General features: G+C 40.0%; 1 protein-coding gene across 9 annotated transcripts in view; it reads right to left on the bottom strand.

Moving 5' to 3' along the window:
* Positions 1 to 17,589, bottom strand: part of DAB1 (DAB adaptor protein 1) — a 1,250,774-nt gene that overhangs the window by 378,096 nt on the left and 855,089 nt on the right. The gene's annotated exons all lie outside the window — the stretch shown is intronic.

The following is a 17,589-nucleotide window of genomic DNA, read 5'->3' as shown; positions in this document are numbered from 1 at the left end:
GCCTTAGTGAAAAGATAACTGAATAGAGAAGAGACCTGGATTCAAGTTGCAGCTTTGCCAGTCACCGACTTTTTAAAAATTTCAACAGCACAGTTCTAATTCTCCAGACCACTGTTTACTCATAAAGTGAAATAAAAGAGTTACACTTAACTATCTCTAGTTATCCAATTTAGGTCCAATGTTTTAGCAGTGTAGGAAAACCATCATCTATATGTGCATGTGAATCTGATATCTACTTTTATTGGGGTGAGGGAGAGAAAGAGAGAAAGAAAGGGAAAATGAGAAACAGATTTAAAAGACAAACAGAGAAAAAAAAAAAAAAAACGTGTAACCCTGGAGTGATTTCATCTCCCAATAACTTATAGTTTCCTCGCATATAAATGGAGAAGGTTAAACTAGGGCAAATTTAGCATAGTTTTTTATTTTTAACTGAAGTGCCTTTTAATTCCACTTTCTTCCTAAGCCTTGAGTCCTGACCTAGAAATCCACTGTACCTTGTAAATATTTTTTATGGTCGTTTTAAAATTAACACAATTGTAGTGGTCAAATCCTGGAAAATAAATTTAAATCTAAAGTTTAAAAAGTGATTTCAAATACTTTTCAATAACACTAAACTTCTGTGCTGCTTCAGCATAAATCTTGGGAATGGCTGCTGTTCCCTGACTTTTTTTATAACTTTAAACTCAGGCCTTCAAAATAGAGCCATCACCCTAATTTTGGTCATAGCTCTGGCAGGGCAGCAAGGAGAGATCTGGGAATAAGTAGCGGCTATATACACAGCTGTGGTGACCTGGAAATTTAAAACAAAACGATCCATTTCCTGCTGAACCATAACATTCTCCTTCTCACTAGTGTGGATTCAGAAAGACCAGACGGGGGACCTGGACAACCGAGGCATGGAGACTGAATTTCAAACGAGGCAAAGTAAATAGACCTTGCAGGGTGGCCACCGTCGAGTATCCCACATCCAACTCACTGACTGTTGAAATCGCCACAAAAACACATGTCTGATGGCATATGGCCATGGGTGTTCTGTTAATTTATCATTTCAATGTACTTTTTATGTGCCAGGTAGCCGTTCAGCCAATACCAATTCAATGTCTGATCTGTGCGCATTACTATTCAGACACTGGGATATAAAAGAGTAATATTTAGTAAGTTTTTAATGGAACTATATGAATACATACAACTCATATTTATATATACATTTATGGAAGCGTCTAATGACAGGTGATTTATTTCTCTTATTCACCCACTCAATATTTACTGGGGCTCTATGACTTGCCTGGCAGTACTAGGCCATGGGGAAACAAAACTCACAGCCCTGCTCTCAGGACTCACTCTACAGGGGAAGTCAATATAGGAACAAGTATTTGTAGTGCTCAGGTTTGCATCTACATCTTGTTTTAAACTCTCAGAGATTCACTTCATTTTGTATGTAGAACATTGAAGATCTTTGTTTGGCCACCACTTTAAGGCAGTGATTCTCAACCGGGGGCTACTTTACACCCCAGGGGACAATGTTTTGAGACATTTTTGATTGTCACTTGTGATGTAGGGAGGTGCTACTGAAATCTACTGGGTAGAGGCCAGGGATGCTACTAAACGTCCTACAATGCATAGCAAAGAACTATCTGGCACAAAATGTCAATACTACTGAAACGGAGAAATCCTGCTTAAGGTATGTTTGACTATTTTAAAAGTATCAGGTCAAACTTTAAAACTCAAGAATATTTACAGAATTAGAAAATTTAGCAGAGAGGCCTGTGGTTCCTTTTTCTAAGAAAAAGTCTACAGAATCGAAGACAAATTATTCAATTGGATTTGCACGGAAATAATAAACATTCGCAGGAATGCATTAATGTCTGCCTTACCCAAGAGCAAACTCATAGACATTTACAAATTATGACAATTTCTCTATAGACACCATAAACTGGTGTGTTTAATACCTCCTGATTCACAAGGGAGAGAATGGTGCCCAAGTCTGCCTTTGGATTTCCACCTTGTGGGGCCCGCTATTTAAGACCTTACATCTTCCAGTTACAAGAAGAACTTATCTCCAGAAAGACACATGGGCCCTGAGGCCTAATTCAAGATTTCAGGAAAGCTGTAACTTAGGCATCAGACAATCAATATTCCAATTTGGAATTTAGCACTTTGGAGCCTGCATGTTCAGAAACACACATAAAGGATCTGCTTATGATTGAGGCCCAACTCATATTTATAATATAATCACCTAATAAAAACGGTAATGACCTCCGGCTGACTTTACACAGCATGTTTTGGCACACAAGCTCCATAAAAGGATTTTCACAGACCTTGCCTTCAAGAAAATATATCTAAGCTCCTGTTTTTTTTTTTTTTCTATCGAGGCTGAAGAGCTTTTTAAAAATACCATTTTGCTTTCAGAGTGCCTACATACACAATATGTACAGTAGATTATCTTATAATAGTATGATATTTTCCTCAAGAACTCTTTCTGTTTATACACATGGCCTTTAAGATGAATATATGATACACTTCTTGGAGTATCCACTTTACAAGCAAAAAATGACTTCTCTCTCCTTCCATGTCTACCTTAAAGAAATAAAGCAAGTCTGAGCATGGTGGCTCATGCCTATAATCCCAGCACTTTGGGAGGCCGAGGTGAGAGGATCATTTGAGTCCAGGAGTTTGAGACCAGCCTGAGCAACAGAGTGAGACTATGTCTCTGGAAAAAAAAAAATCCAAAAATTAGCTGGGCATGGTGGCATGCACCTGTAGTCTCAGCTACTCTGGGAGGCTGAGGTAAGAGGATCCCATGAGCCTGGGAGTTCGAGGCTGCAGCGAGCTGTGCTCGTGACACTGCACTCCAGCTTGGGTGTGACAGAACAAGACCCTGTCTCAAAATAAATTAAAAAGAATGAAAGAAAGAAATGAAGATGTCAGTTCATTGGAATCCTTAGGTGCTGGTTTGTTGGATCCATCCCTCTATCTCTTCTGACTGGTTCTGTGACCTCTTAATGATGCTCAATGGTGGTTAAATTTTAACAACACATAATGGGGCTGATAAGCCAAGTGTTCAGTTAACAGCAAATAAAGTTCTCTAGAAGAAAGAAAAATGTGTGTGCACGTGTGTGTGTATGCCTATTGTGTTTAACAGAAGGAGTGCTTGTACAGCCCCCTACCTGCCCCCTCAAAGGCACCATTGGAAAGCATTTGTATTTAATGGGAAATAAAAGAGAATCATGCATTGCAGTCACAAGCGCAAAACAGGGAGGAGTGGTATAAAGAGATCTCATCTCTATAAGTTTATCTGCCTCCCAAATTGCCCATGCTCTACTTTTATTATCTGTGATCTATTGTTTCTGTATCTGAAAATTACTTCCTGAATCTATTAGGAAAAGTGGATGAAAAGAAATCAGCAGTCGCAAATTCTGGTCCAAGCAAAATAAATCAGGGAGGGTGGCTCTCGCGCCACGGGTATAGGCATGAACATATTTCAAGAACATAATCGCCGGGTTCTTATAAAATTTGAGTTCATCTTTTCCCGTTGCAAATTATATATCTGTGGTAAACTTCTGAAACACATATCAGAAGATACTTAAAGGACTATTAAAGAATTGGATACAATTTTTCCAGCCTTATTTCAGACTCCTCCAGGAAGCATATCCCAAAGGGGATAAAGAAGTATGCACATTTTTTTTGAGCCCAGAAAAATTGTTTATTACAATTGTACGCAATCTTTCTATGGTAAATCCATGGGGACAGGTCCCTTTGCTGGAATTTGAATCTGCTGACACAGGCATGCTAAGTTTACCTGTGACAAATTAAAATAAACAAACAAACCAAAAAATGCTTTATGTTTTAACAGCAAACCTTTGTTGCATAAATGAAAAAATTGACTATTTTATTATCAATGATGAGGCTAAATATTTTGGCAGTAAGGTAAACAAAAGAATAAACAAAACATCTTAAGAATAGATAAGCATTTTTGTCAGAAGGTATTATGATATAGATCATCCAACAGAATAAAATTTTGTAATTTCAATGCCTTATTTACTCATAAATCAAGAACATGTAAACTTTTAATTTCTTTTAAACTTTTATATTAAGAAATGTATTATTTTGTTTGGAAAGCAAGCTTTTTATGGAAGTGAATCATTTTTCAAATTAATACCATTCTATTAATATTTGACATAAAAAGACACTTATTCCAGAGTAAATCCCTTTTCCAATTATGCTCAATAAATTTATGGTTGTATTATTTGGAGATAAAAATTAAGTGTTTAAGCTTCAAAGAGTCTTGATCTTTCCAAGAGACCTAGACAATTCTTTTTTCATCTCCTGCCCTTCCTGGTCTCTTCAGCCTCTGCCCATGAACAGGACAGCGTGGCTCTGCATGGGTAGCTCTAAACCCCTGGCTGCACACTACAATCATTTAGAAATCTTTTATAAAATACCTGGGTAGCACCTCTAGAGACAAAGGTGTAATTGGTCTGAAAATGGCCTGTGCGTCAGTATTTTCTAGAAAATATTTCACATGAAGCCAGTAGTAGGGGCTCTGTTTGGTCTGGGAGTGTAGCTAAAGCCCACCCTTTTGAGCAGGAAGGCTGAAAGTCCCTACCTAAATTTTCATAAGGTGCAGCAGCCCATTTTGTAATGGCTGGTCCTGCTATGACCTGCCATTCTGTCCCAGGACACAGGCTTCTGCCCAGTTCCAGAACCACGAATCATAACAATAGAACATTCATTTAGTGCTTGTTCTGCCACTCTGATTTCCAGGTCCCAACCCTTCTCTCTGTCCCTGGCTGTGCAACTGATGGGGACAAAGGAACTCCCATCACCCTAGGATTGAGCTTCACCCCACAGAAGCCCTCCACAGGAGCAGGTGGCTGTTTCCTCTCCCACTCATTTCCTCCCCCACAGCTAAGCACACTCATTGAAAATGAGTTCTTAGTATTAAGCTAAGTGCTCGATCTCCAGGATCTCATTGAACCCTCACAACAATCCCAAGTCAGAGAACATTATTAGATCACTTAAGCAGGGGCAGAAGCTGAGGTGAACTCACTTGCTCAGGTAATAGAGCTAGGAAGTAGCAGAGATAGATCTTGATTCCAACCCTGGTGACAAAGGCCATGCTTATTAACCTCCACAACAGCCAAGAGTTATATGATGCTTGCTATGTCCCAGGCAAGCTCTAAGGAAGCTCTTTTACGTAGATTAAAGTAAATATCAGAAAAGGAGCCTGGGACACAGAAATATATGCAATAGGCCCAACATCACAGGGCTACTAAACATAAGGGCCAGCATTTGAATCCAGACAGTCTTGTCATAGAGCCCAAACTCTGAACCACTTGACCCCACTCTCTTAACCACCACACTGGAGCCTAGGTAACGCTGACTGCCATGACCCTGTCCTAACTCTGGGCACACAGCACAGTAGCCTCATGCATGTGTGTCTGTGTGTGTCTATTTGGATGTAAGAGCAAGTATTTTCATTTCTGTCTCCTTAGAATCTAATACAGTGCCTGGCAAACAGTAGGTATTTAATAAAGAGCTGTTTGACTGTTTATGCATTCCTTCATTCAACGAATATTTTGAGTATTGCCTTCCATGAGCTTCCAGGGATAGAAAGATGAATCGAGCGTGGTTCCTGTCTTAAGGAAGTTTGATATAACTGCAGAGACATGGACACAGACAATTGTCATATTTCATGACGCATGCACTCCCAGAGGTATGGACAGATGCTGGGATGTGCTGCAAGAGATTCCATGGTAACACAAAATGCCTAAAGTTCCTTTCCATTATGGCTTGCTCCACTGTCTTGTCTTCCACACACCCAAGCAATCTGGTACTTTCCCTTACATTTTTCCCAAAATCAACTGCTCTGCCAGACCTACTCCAAAACACTGCATTTTTGAGACATGCAGCCTCTAGTTAAACCCTTTCCACTCCCAGTCCCCGGTTTCTCTAGTCTGTCTGTGTAAATTTGTGCTGATCATCAATGGGCAAGGATCCAGGCCATCCCATCTAGACTTAGCCTTGCACACTGCTGGGAACTGTCACAGTTAAGCTGGTGCTGCCTAGTAGAAGAATTCCTACAATCCTCATGTAAGTAAAAATTCTGTCTTTTGTTTCTGACCATACTATTTACCACTAGGAGATTAATAAAGTGAGAATTTAAGCTTCACGATGCAGGAATATCTGACTGTTTTATTCACTTTTGTATCTCTAGTGCCTAGAACAATCCCTGGCAAATATCGGGTGCAAAATAAATATCTGTTGAGTGAATAAACAAATACCTGTTGCTTACATGTTTGTTTCCAGCTACCTGTGAACATCTTAGGGACAGGGATGACTTTGTATCTCCAGAACTTAGTAAAGTGCCTGTCACACAGTAGATGCTTAATAAATGTTTCATGAGTGACTGGATGAATGAACAGATGGATAAAGAGACAGAAAACTGTTCAAAGATAAAAAGACTCATCAAAATGTACAGCCTACTGAAAAACTGCCATCTTCAACTAGTTTTATTAATGGAAAAGATACGGCACTATCTTGCTTAATGGTTCTTTTCAACAAAATTTCCCTTGTTAAACACACACACATATATGTACAGAGAACTCAATGTTAAGTCCACCTGAAAGATATGAATATGATGATGGAATCTGGCAGAAAAATTTAAAAGGCCAGCCACTGTCCAGGTGCCAGTGGCTCATGCCTATAATCCCAACACTTTGGGAGGCCGAGGTGAGCAGATCACTTGAGGTCAGGAATTTAAGACCAGCCTGGCCAACATGGTGAAACCCCATCTGTACTAAAAATACAAAAATTAGCTGGGCATGGTGGCACGTGCCTGTAACCTCAGCTATGCTGGAGGCTGAGGAACGAGAATCGCTTGAACCCAGGAGGTGGAGGTTGCAGTGAGCCTAGATCATGCCACTGCACTCTAGCCTGGGTGACAGAGTGAGACTCCATCTTAAAAAAAAAAAAAAAAAAGAAAAGAAAAGGCAGGCCACTGATAAGAAGTCTATTGGCATAAAGAAGTATTTCTCAAATGTGGTCTAGGTATGCCCACATCAAATTCATCTAGGACCTTGTTAAAAATGAAGATACCTGAGCACCACTTCTTGTCCACAGAATCGAAATCTTTGGGGAGAGGTGCCCAGAAACTGTCAATTCAGACAACCTCCTCAGATGATTCTTATGCACATAAACATTGAGAATCATAGGCATATGTATATAGTCTTCAGCTCCTGCTACTGTGGCCAAGGGTATATTTGAAAGTCAAAGAGAACTACAAATTAGGCAATGCAGAGGACTTTTTCCAGTTAAGTCCTCCCTCTTACTACCTGAAAGGCTCAAAATGTAAGGCATTATAATTACTACATGTCACCTAAGAAACTTCTATCAGGGCCCCAGCAAGACACAGATGGCATCCTCCAGCTGAGTAACCTCAGGTTTCATAAAGGGACCGTCTCCAAAGGCGTGGGCAGAGTTATGGGGAAGCTGCAGGGGATGGTGTAGTATTGCAGGGCTAGTAACCCTGGGGGAGCTGTTACCACTCCAAGGCCTGAGGGACAGGAGGAAGGAGCAGTTATAGAATCTAAAAATAGAGGCTGGGTGGAAAGGGTCCTTCTATAGGACTGTGACCTCTGGTGGAGGAAGATGGCCAGACTTCAGCAATCCTGAAATGTGGGAGATGGGAAATAAACTCCTCAGCTTCACTCATGCCCTACCAGAGGCCTACCAGAGGCCTCCTGCAAATGTTCTCCCTGCTGGCCAAATGAACCAGAGGCCAGAGGGCAGGGATGCTAATGGAATCATATGGGTCAGTTTCTCAGAGCTCAGAGCAGGATGGAGGCAGGGTCTGGAGAGACAAACAAAAGACGTCCAGCTCAAACCTCCAACTCTCTCAAGAGAACTCAGTACCGGCACTCTATTTTTGACTCCTTTGCCAAAGGGGCACTGTCTCCAACAATTGGAATGGCCATTATATTATCACCCACATTCCCAAGGCTAGTTTAGCATTAAAAACAAAAGCTAGTAATATTCTGCCCCTGTCTAAAGATGAGAGCCAGGCAATCATCAAATAAATAAAAGAGGTTTTAGGGTTGACGAGCTAGTTTTAAATCCTGAGGAACTCCTCAAATTTGAATCTTTTTCTTAATTATGAAAAGCTATAAATAAAGCCACCCATTCTGCCCACCTTGATATGTCTTCCATAATCATCACATGAGGTATTGGGTATTAGGTGTCTCTGTGAAATTACCAAGCTGTATAAGATATTAAGTTATAATTCCCTCCAGGAAGTACAGTACAGATGTGCAAATCTGTGTATTAGAAGGATGGAGCAACCAATTTTGTTTTCACACTTGGATGATCTGTGCCCAAATCAAAGACAAACCACAACATATGCCTTTGTGTGAGTTTTCTTATTTTTAGCAATGCATTAGGGAGAAGAAGGAGTCACTAGAATGTACAAAATTTGGCAGTGCAGCACAGAATGCCTCAGCGACTTGGAGGGGGGTTAAGAACATATGTTTAACAATCTTTTTCATGGACCCAAAAGGAGAATATTGAGGATGTCACTGCTTACTGAAAAAACTGTTGCTACTCCAAACATTTCCTACCTTTGATTAGCTTCTCTTCTAAAGTAAATTAATTGTAGTGGAGTGAAAAGAGCACTGGAGCAAATGTCAAAAGACCTAGCTTCTAGATGCTACCTCTGTCTCTGTTAGTTCTTGGGGACTAGAACTAACTTGAAGTCTTTAACGGTGCTGTGGGTAAACCTAGGGTGGTTCTTTACAGTTATCTCAAGGTCTATCATAAGAGCTCCTAAAGATTAGAAAGAAGCGGGTAGTAAGGAGGGGCTACCAGCTAAGAAACCCTCTCCACCATCTTTTCCTATTTCATACATTGAAGTTATGTGTGAGATCACATAGGTCTCCACTGCTTAAAAAACAAAAACAAACAAACAAATACATTCTTAGATAGATGACCTGTAAGATATCTTAAAATGTAACATAAGAGAGTTTAATAAACTTAGTTCCATCCCACTTCATTTGGAACTGTGAAGCCATAAGTATTTGCCCAAGTCCACCTTTCAGTAGACTAAAGCATGAACCACCATATCTAAGGAAGTTACAAAGTAAGAATCAACTACCCAGAGTGAAATTAATACTACAGCTCACAGGCAGGTTTGCTATGAACATTTGTTAGAATAAAGGTAAACTGGGTAAATTTTCCCCATCAGGTGTGGTTTAGCTGCCAGACCAACAGTTTGATCATTGCAGGTTAACAACTGCCTAAGGTTGGAACCTGCCAGCCAGGTCCCAACATTCAACCAAGTGAGTGCCCCAGAGTAACAAACAATGCTGTTTGCTTGTTCACCAGCTGTAACAACTTTCTCCCAAATCAGGCAAACAAGGGCAGATTCAGTATTACACACTGGATATGGTGTGAACTCCAAGCCACCTATAGACTATGATTTACCTCTCTCAGCATTTTGCAAAGATGTAGTAGAAAGATATCCAACCTTCATGAAGAAGAAGATCAAGGGCTTGCATTCAAAATCTGCTACTCATTAACACCATGACTTTGGGTAAGTTATTTCACCATTCTGATGCCAGTTTTTCCATTTGCCAAATGGAAGTGGTGATATTAGCTCATATGTGAATCCACGTGAAGCTCTTAGAAAAGTGTGTGGCACATAGTAAACACTCAATTAATAATAGTTGTTGTTTCTATTATTTTGTCAATAACTTAGTAAATGCCAAGCACTCTGCAAAGTTTTAACAGTCACCAAATATTTATTGAGCACCTACTTGGTGTCAGGCAGCATTCATTATTTCCTTTAATCCCACAACAACCCTCTGAAGTAGGTCGTATGATTTTCATTCTATAGAAATGAAAATAGAGACATAGAGAAATTACTAACAAAAAACTGAAGAGTGAAGCCATCTGATCTAAACTAGGCTCTCTATTTCCTGGAGGCTGCCATAAAACTGATATGGTGTTGTTACGTAAATAAAGCGTAGCCTAGAACAGGTTCTTATAAATAGTGGCTACCATTATTAACTTAATCTCTTCTGTTACCACACTCCTTAGAACCGTCTTACCCAAATATTGGTCAATCAGATACTACTTTGTACTTTTTACCATAGCTAACATCTTTACCTTTACCTATTGAAGGGTTTTCCTTAAAGTGGCCAGCAGTTTGGATAATTCAGCTTAGGACGAAGCCTGGAACATAGTGACAATGATGGTAATGATGGTGATGGTAATGATGGTGATGATAATGATAATGATGATCATAATGAGTACAATGTGTTTATATTGCATGCCAACAATGGGAACACAAAGGTGAAATGGCATTGGCCTCTAGGCTCTTACAGGGCTAGGTCCAGTGGGGAGACATAAAGCACACTAATAACATGTTACAGCAGTAACTAAGACGTGGGTTTGTCTAAAGTGAATCCAGAAGGGCTTCACAGAGGAGGCAGCCTTTGATTTATAACATGCAGGATGTACAGGAGCTTGATGAACATACAATAAAAGGATATTCTCAACAGAAAGGCTGTGCCTAAGTCCTCCTTCAAACTCCAGGCCTAGCACATGCAGCACCTCAATCCATTTGTTGATTACATTTGAAATGTAAGAGTTGATGAGTATGAGTCTCCTATATCTCCTCCAAGCTTATATTCCATCCCTATCCTAAAATATTGGTAAGACTTCCAGAGAGGAGACAGAAATTCTCTCATGTAACCTGCTTATTGTAAAGAAATACAACCTCATGTTTCCCTGTCATTCCCAAAGGGCCGTTTCTACATGGCAGGCTAATCACCTGCAAAATTACCGTGAGGCGCTAGTTCTTAGTTATGTACAAGCAGAACAGCATTCAAAGCATCTTCACATGGTTGGTTTTAAAACTTAAGAAAGACTGCTCTGATTTACCTTATTTTTCCAATTCAAACTTAGAAGATAATAGAACAAATGGATATGGTACCTGCCACACGAGAGAGAAACAGAAATGCGGGAACAAGCCTTGGGTAATCAACTCAAGCTTCTTACATCTAGTCAACAAGAGAGTGTAATTACGTTGGAGTCCACAGTATAAAGCATAAGGCTCTTGAGTATTTTTATATAGAAGATGTTGCTCTTAAAATACTGATGATGTGCAATGTCTATAGAATAAATACAGCCTGGTATCACAGAGTTGCATGCATTACTCATGCAGAATGCTTGCTGTGTTCTCCCTCTTTTCATATGGATGATCTCTATTTTGTTCAGGTCCGGGAAGCAGCCCCGTCACATTCTAACAAAACTTTCAATGGAAATTTGTTGTGAGGAAACCGGTCTCCTCACCATTTTCTCCTGCACACGCCATCTGCCTCAGCTAGTCTGCCATGTACAGAGGCTCCCAAATCCACTGAAATAAATCTGTGGTGTCTGTACAATCAATTCTCTAAGAATATGACTTTATAGGTTCTTTGCCCACATTCATCCCTTATTATTAACAATTGGGCATTGGTTTCAACATTTATCTCAGAACTGATGGTGTGAAATTAAACTTTGAGCTCACTGCTTTCCCAGACAGAGATAGCCCCTGGTCCTGGGATGACCTGAATCTGATGAGCTTCCCAAGCTTGGCTCAGAAGTCCAGATGCTGAAGACAGATGTGGCTGCTTCCTGCTGATCACAACAAAGAAGCTGCTGGGTGGCTTGTTTGTTTGTATATAAGCATAAGCAAATGCTCTGGGGTTGAGGCTGCTAATTAAGTCTCTAAATTGTACTGGGTATGATAAAGCTTTCACCCTCCCTCTTCCTGTCTCAGTTGAGAGACTCACCTTATCTGAGGATGAACCAGTGAGATTTACCATGTGCAGTTGGGAAGATCAATAGCAAACCAACACACTCTCACCCAACAGCAAGGGAGGAGACATAGGGAAATGGCTGAGAATCAGAGAGATTTGAAATCCCACACTGCTAGTCACAGACTGAGCCCCTGACCAAGATACTTCAACTTGCTTGAGTCAGTTTCCTCTTAATAAGGATGAATCCTTACCTCCCAATGTTGGTTGATCTGAGGCTCATTCATTTATCGCTTCATTCTCAACAAACGTTTATTGAGTGCTGTATTAGTTTTCTTTTGCTGCCATAACAAATTACCATGAACTTAGTGGTTCAAAACAATAGAATTTTATTATTTTCACTGCTATAGAAGTCCAATAAAGGTATTTCTAGACTAAAATCAAAATATCCAGAAAGCCACATTCCTTTCTGGAGCTTCAAAGGGAGAATCCATTTCCTTGCTTTTTCCAACTTTTAAAAGCCACTGATTCTTTGACTTGTGGCCCTTTTCTCACATCTACAAAGCCAACAATGGTAAGTCCTTCTCACACTGCCAACTCTCTGGTTCTTTGCAGCCGGGGAAAGGTTCTCAGCTTTTAGAGATTCAGATGGTTCGATTGGTCCACCTTGATAATCCAAGATCCTCATATCAAGGTCCTTATATTAATGGTATCTGCCAAGTCTCTTTTTCCATATAAGAATAACATCTTCATAGGTTCCGAGGATTAGGGCATGACATCTTTGGGGGCCAATTATTCTGTCTACCACAGGAATGCATTCTTTATGTTAGCAAACAGACAAACAAAAAAATCTCTGCCTCAAAGAACTAACAATCTAAGGGCAGACTATAAACAATAAACATAAAACCAGCAAGTATACAGAAAATTAGAAGGTATGAGTCCTATGAAAAAAATAAAAGTAGAGAAAGGTGAGGGGAATAAAAGTGGCAGGGCTCGGGGGTTGGACTGTAGTGTTAAATAAGGTGGTAGTGTATATTACAGAGAGTGAGCTGCTGGTTAAGGGTGGAATGAAAGAAATTGAGATTAGGAAAGAGCTGAAGTCATTCGGAAATGACAAGTTCATTAATTTTTTAAAAAATGTATTTAGAGTATTTTGAGGGCCTAGCACATACTGGTTTTGTTTTTCCTTCCAACAGCAATTTTCTATTATGAGAGCCTGTTCATGTCTGTCCCTCTGATTCTCAGGTTGGGGTATTTTGGCCCACAATGAATCAGACTTTGTAGCATAATGAAGAGCACAGAAACCTATCTCTGCACATTACTGGCAGGATGATCTGGAGCTGTCATTTTCCTTCTTTGAACCTCAACGTTTTCATGGGTTCACTGGCACTTGCCCCTGGAATCTCATACTATTTGGAGAATCAAGATCAGTAAGTGTAATGAAAACAGTGTGGTGCTGGCATAAAGACAGACATAGAGACCAATAGAAGAGAACAGAAAGCCAAGAAATAAACCCTCACATAGAAGATCAAATGATTTTTGACAAGGGTTAAATTCAGTGGGGAAAAGACAGTGTCTTTAGCAAACAGTGTTGGGAAAACTGAATATCTAGATGCAAAAGAATGAAATTGGACCCTTACCTTACTCCATTTACAAAAATTACCTCAAAATGGCTCAAAGACCTAACCATGAAACTTACAACTACAAAACCTTTGAAAGAAAACACAGAGGAAAAGTTCCACAATACTGAATTTAGCAACAATTTTTTGGATATGATACCAAAAGCACAAATAACAAAAGTAAAAATGGGTAAATCACACTATATCAAAATTTAAAACATCTATGCATCAAAGGACATGATCAACAGAGTAATAAGTGGTAAGAAAAAATATTTGCAAATCATATATTATAAGGGGTTAATATCCAGAATATATAAAGTATTCTTACAACTCAACAAGAACAAAATAACCCAATTTAAAAATGAGCAAAAGACTTGAATGCTCATTTCTCCAAAGAAGACATACAAATTGCCAACAAGAATTTGAAAAGATGCCCAACATCACCAATCATTAGGAAAATGCAAATTAAAGCCACAATGAGATATCACTTCACATCTGTTAGGATGGCTGCTATAAAAACAAACAAACAAACAAATAACAGCAAATAACAAGTGTTGGTGATGATGTGGAGAAACCGGAACCCTGCAAACCACTGGTGGGAATGTTAAATGGTGCAGCCACTATGGAAAACAGTATGACGGTTCCGCAAAAAGGTAAACATAAAATTACCATATTATTCAGCAATTCTATTTCTGAATATACATCCAAAAGAACTGAAAGCAGTATCATGAAGAAGTACGCACATTTGTCTACCCATATTCATAGCAGCATTATTCACAATAGCCAAAAGGCAGAAGCAACCCCAATATCCACTGACAGATGAATGGATAAACCAAGTGTGATAAATATATACAGTGAAATATGATTCAGCCTTTTAAAGGAAGGAAATTCTAACACATGCATGAACCTTGAGAACATTATGCTAATTGAAATAAGCCAATCACAATTCTACTTTTATGACGTATCTAGAGTAGTCAAATTCATAGAAAGTAGAATGGTAGCTGCCAGGAACTGGGAGGTGGAGGGAAAAATGGGGAGTTATTGTTTAAAGGGTACAGAGTTTCAATTTTGCATAATGAAAAAGTTCTGGAGATTGGTTGCACAACGATGTGAATAGCCAACACTATTGAACAACATACACTTAAAAATGGTTAAGATGATAAATTTTACATGTATTTCATATCACAATTAAAAATTTGTCATAAAAATAAAAATATGTCAGATCAGTAAGGATGTACATGTAGGATATTTGTAAAGCATGTTAAAAATGTACATACTCCCCCATGCTATGACATGCTCTCTAGAAGAAGCAATAGGTTATACAGAAACACAAACCCCATCTTGGATCATTGATAATGAACAATACACAGATTGGGATGTCTGCCCAGGATCAACAGCAGCAGCAGGACACAGCTGCTCAGGGTCTCCAGGGCAGACCATATACTCCCATTGCCCAGATAAAAACTTAGGGATTAGGTATTATTCAAACACTGCCAATCAGTGCAAATAAAATATGTTACTACATTTTGGAAAAAGAGAAATAGGACAACCTTGAGTCTAGATGTTTCACATAAAATTATTTCTTGAATTTGTATTAGCTCCTTTTACTGCTTCAGAATCTCAGAGAACTTCATAGGCATATGCATGTGTTCGCCTGTGTAAAGCAAGAAGATGTGTGGCAGGAAGTAGCTCCATGTAGTCTTTCTGTGTGGTTCTGGGCAGGATAAAAATCACTTTTTGGATCATCTGTAATGCATTCAGTCAGCAAACATTTACTTAGCAACTACCATATGCTAGCCTTGGTTGGTGATATGTAGGAAAATGAGACATAGCCCCTGCCTTGAAGGAGACACCGTTGAATTGAGGAGTCAGAAAAGAAAACCTGTAATTACATCTCAGGAAGTGCAGAGTCCAGAGGCAAGAGACAGCATGACATACTCAGAGAAAGAGTAAACAGTTCAGTAAGGGTGAAATATAGGCATTAAGGCAAGGAACTAGGGAGAAAGGGCCTAAAAACTTACTGTGTTAGAACAAAATGCAATTTAACTCTAGCCATATGGTAGTGTTACTCATTAAAATGTCCCCAAAATGGCAAGGTACCATGGAGTCTACCAAATCGTGCTGCACTTTATCATTGATTTCATTTTGCTTACAAAGGAATGATTGTTCATTGATCACTCCCTTGGAAGGTATTTAAATGTGTCCTTAGCTGCCTCTTGGAAGAGGCACAGTTGAGTGAGTTAAGAGCATGGGTTATAGAGTTAGCAACATCAAAGGTTTCCATCCAAATGGTGTCACTCCCCAGTCTGTGCAGCTTTGGGTGAGTGACTGGGCTACTCAGTGACTGTTTCTGCAGGATAACAGGGGAAACGGAATGGCTCCCACCTCACTGGGTTGCTGTTGGGGTTAGGTGAGTTAAGGGAAGTCAAGAGCTTGGCATGTAGCAAGGACTTCATAAATGGCATGGATGGTATCTATCCATTTATTCATCAGCCTTTGAATAGGCACTGTTCTAGACCTTGGAGATACAAAGATAAATAAGGCAGAGTCTTTATCCTTCAAGGAACCTCCACACTAGTGGTCAGATAGACACAATTATACACTAGGACAATAGAAGGTCAATTTGTTTTATCTCTGCCTCACTTAGGCCCCTTGGGGAAAAAAAAAAAAGACCCGTCTTTTTCATCTCCATAAACACGGGACAGAATCCTGGTCAGCTTTACGGGGGCCTACAGGAAGTGAGGGTCAGTCCTGGAAAACTGGTAACAAAACAACCTGAGACTGAATAGAACCCATTGTAGGTTCTATATTCTATATTCAATAGAGCCTGTCAGGACCAGGAAGGACCCTAGAGATCAAATGGATCAACTCCTTCACTTTGCAGATGAACAAACTGAGGCTCAAAAGATCAAAAGATTCATCTAAGTTCACTCCATTACATTGAGTCCTTGCTCCTGAAATGGCCCTCTTCCTCACACAGTACAGCCTCATTCCTCACTATCTTCTGGTACTGTGTGCGTGTGCGTGTGTGTGTGTGTGTGTGTGTGTGTGTGTGATGGCAGAACATGCTCTTCACACCAGATTTTTCGAATGGGGAAAAGAAATTTTAAAATGTTCACAAACCTGAGGCCCATGCAACATTAAGCTGTAGAATGATTCTGCTTTATCCTGCTTCCAGGGCACGTCTGTGAGCTGCCTGCTGATGCCATCGGCTCTTTGTTCCAGGAAGCCATCTAATTCCTATGGTGGGGAACCACAGCCAGCTCCCTTACAGGACTCTCAGCAGTGGAATCAGCATGATAGTCAGTCTAACCCTGTTTTCTTAAGATGTATCCAGCTCTCTACTTTCTCCACTTTGAGGTTAACAGTAAGACTTTGGATTTAGTCAATGAGGGTTTGGATTCAGTTCCCTCACTTACTAGGTGAGAGACCTCAAGCAAGTCACTAAGCCTCTCCAAGCCTCAGTTTCCTCGTATGGAAAATGGGTACAATACTGCCTACCTCTATAAACTAGTGTGAGGACTAAGATGATGTGTACAGAGCCAGCACAGGGCTGGGAAAAGAATAAACCCCTAATAACCCATAGCTAGGAGGATAAGGAGAAGGTTAATGTCAACATTAGCAGTACTACCAGAATTTTATCTTCTCTAAGACAGAAAAAGGAAATTCTCACTGGTCCATCTTTGAGTTTTGAACTTTGTATCTTTTGCATTTAGTAATAAAATAGATTACTGCCAAACCACGTTTTGTGTATATATATGTGTATATGTACACACACACACATGCTCCTCTTCTAATCTTCAGAGTAACATTGTAAATCCATGAGCAGGCCGGGCGCGGTGGCTCACGCCTGTAATGCCAGCACTTTGGGAGGCCGAAGCAGGCAGATCACAAGGTCAGGAGTTCGTGAGTAGCTTGACCGATATGGTGAAGCCCCATCTCTACTAAAAATACAAAAATTAGCCAGGCATGGTGGCGCACACCTGTAGTCCCAGCTACTCGGGAGGCTGAGGCAGAAGAATTGCTTGAACCCAGGAGGTGGAGACTGCAGTGAGCCAAGATCATGCCACTGTACTCCAGCCTGGGTGACAGAGCAAGACTCAGCCTCAAAAAAAAAAAAAAAAAAAAGAGAAAACTGAGGTACAAAGGTTAAAATGCCTGGTACCAGCCCTTCC

This window comes from Pan paniscus, chromosome 1 (assembly GCF_029289425.2).
Source record: "Pan paniscus chromosome 1, NHGRI_mPanPan1-v2.0_pri, whole genome shotgun sequence".
NCBI lineage: Eukaryota > Metazoa > Chordata > Mammalia > Primates > Hominidae > Pan > Pan paniscus.
The sequence above is the reverse complement of the archived record's forward strand: the minus strand, read 5'-3'. Positions and strand labels throughout refer to the sequence as shown.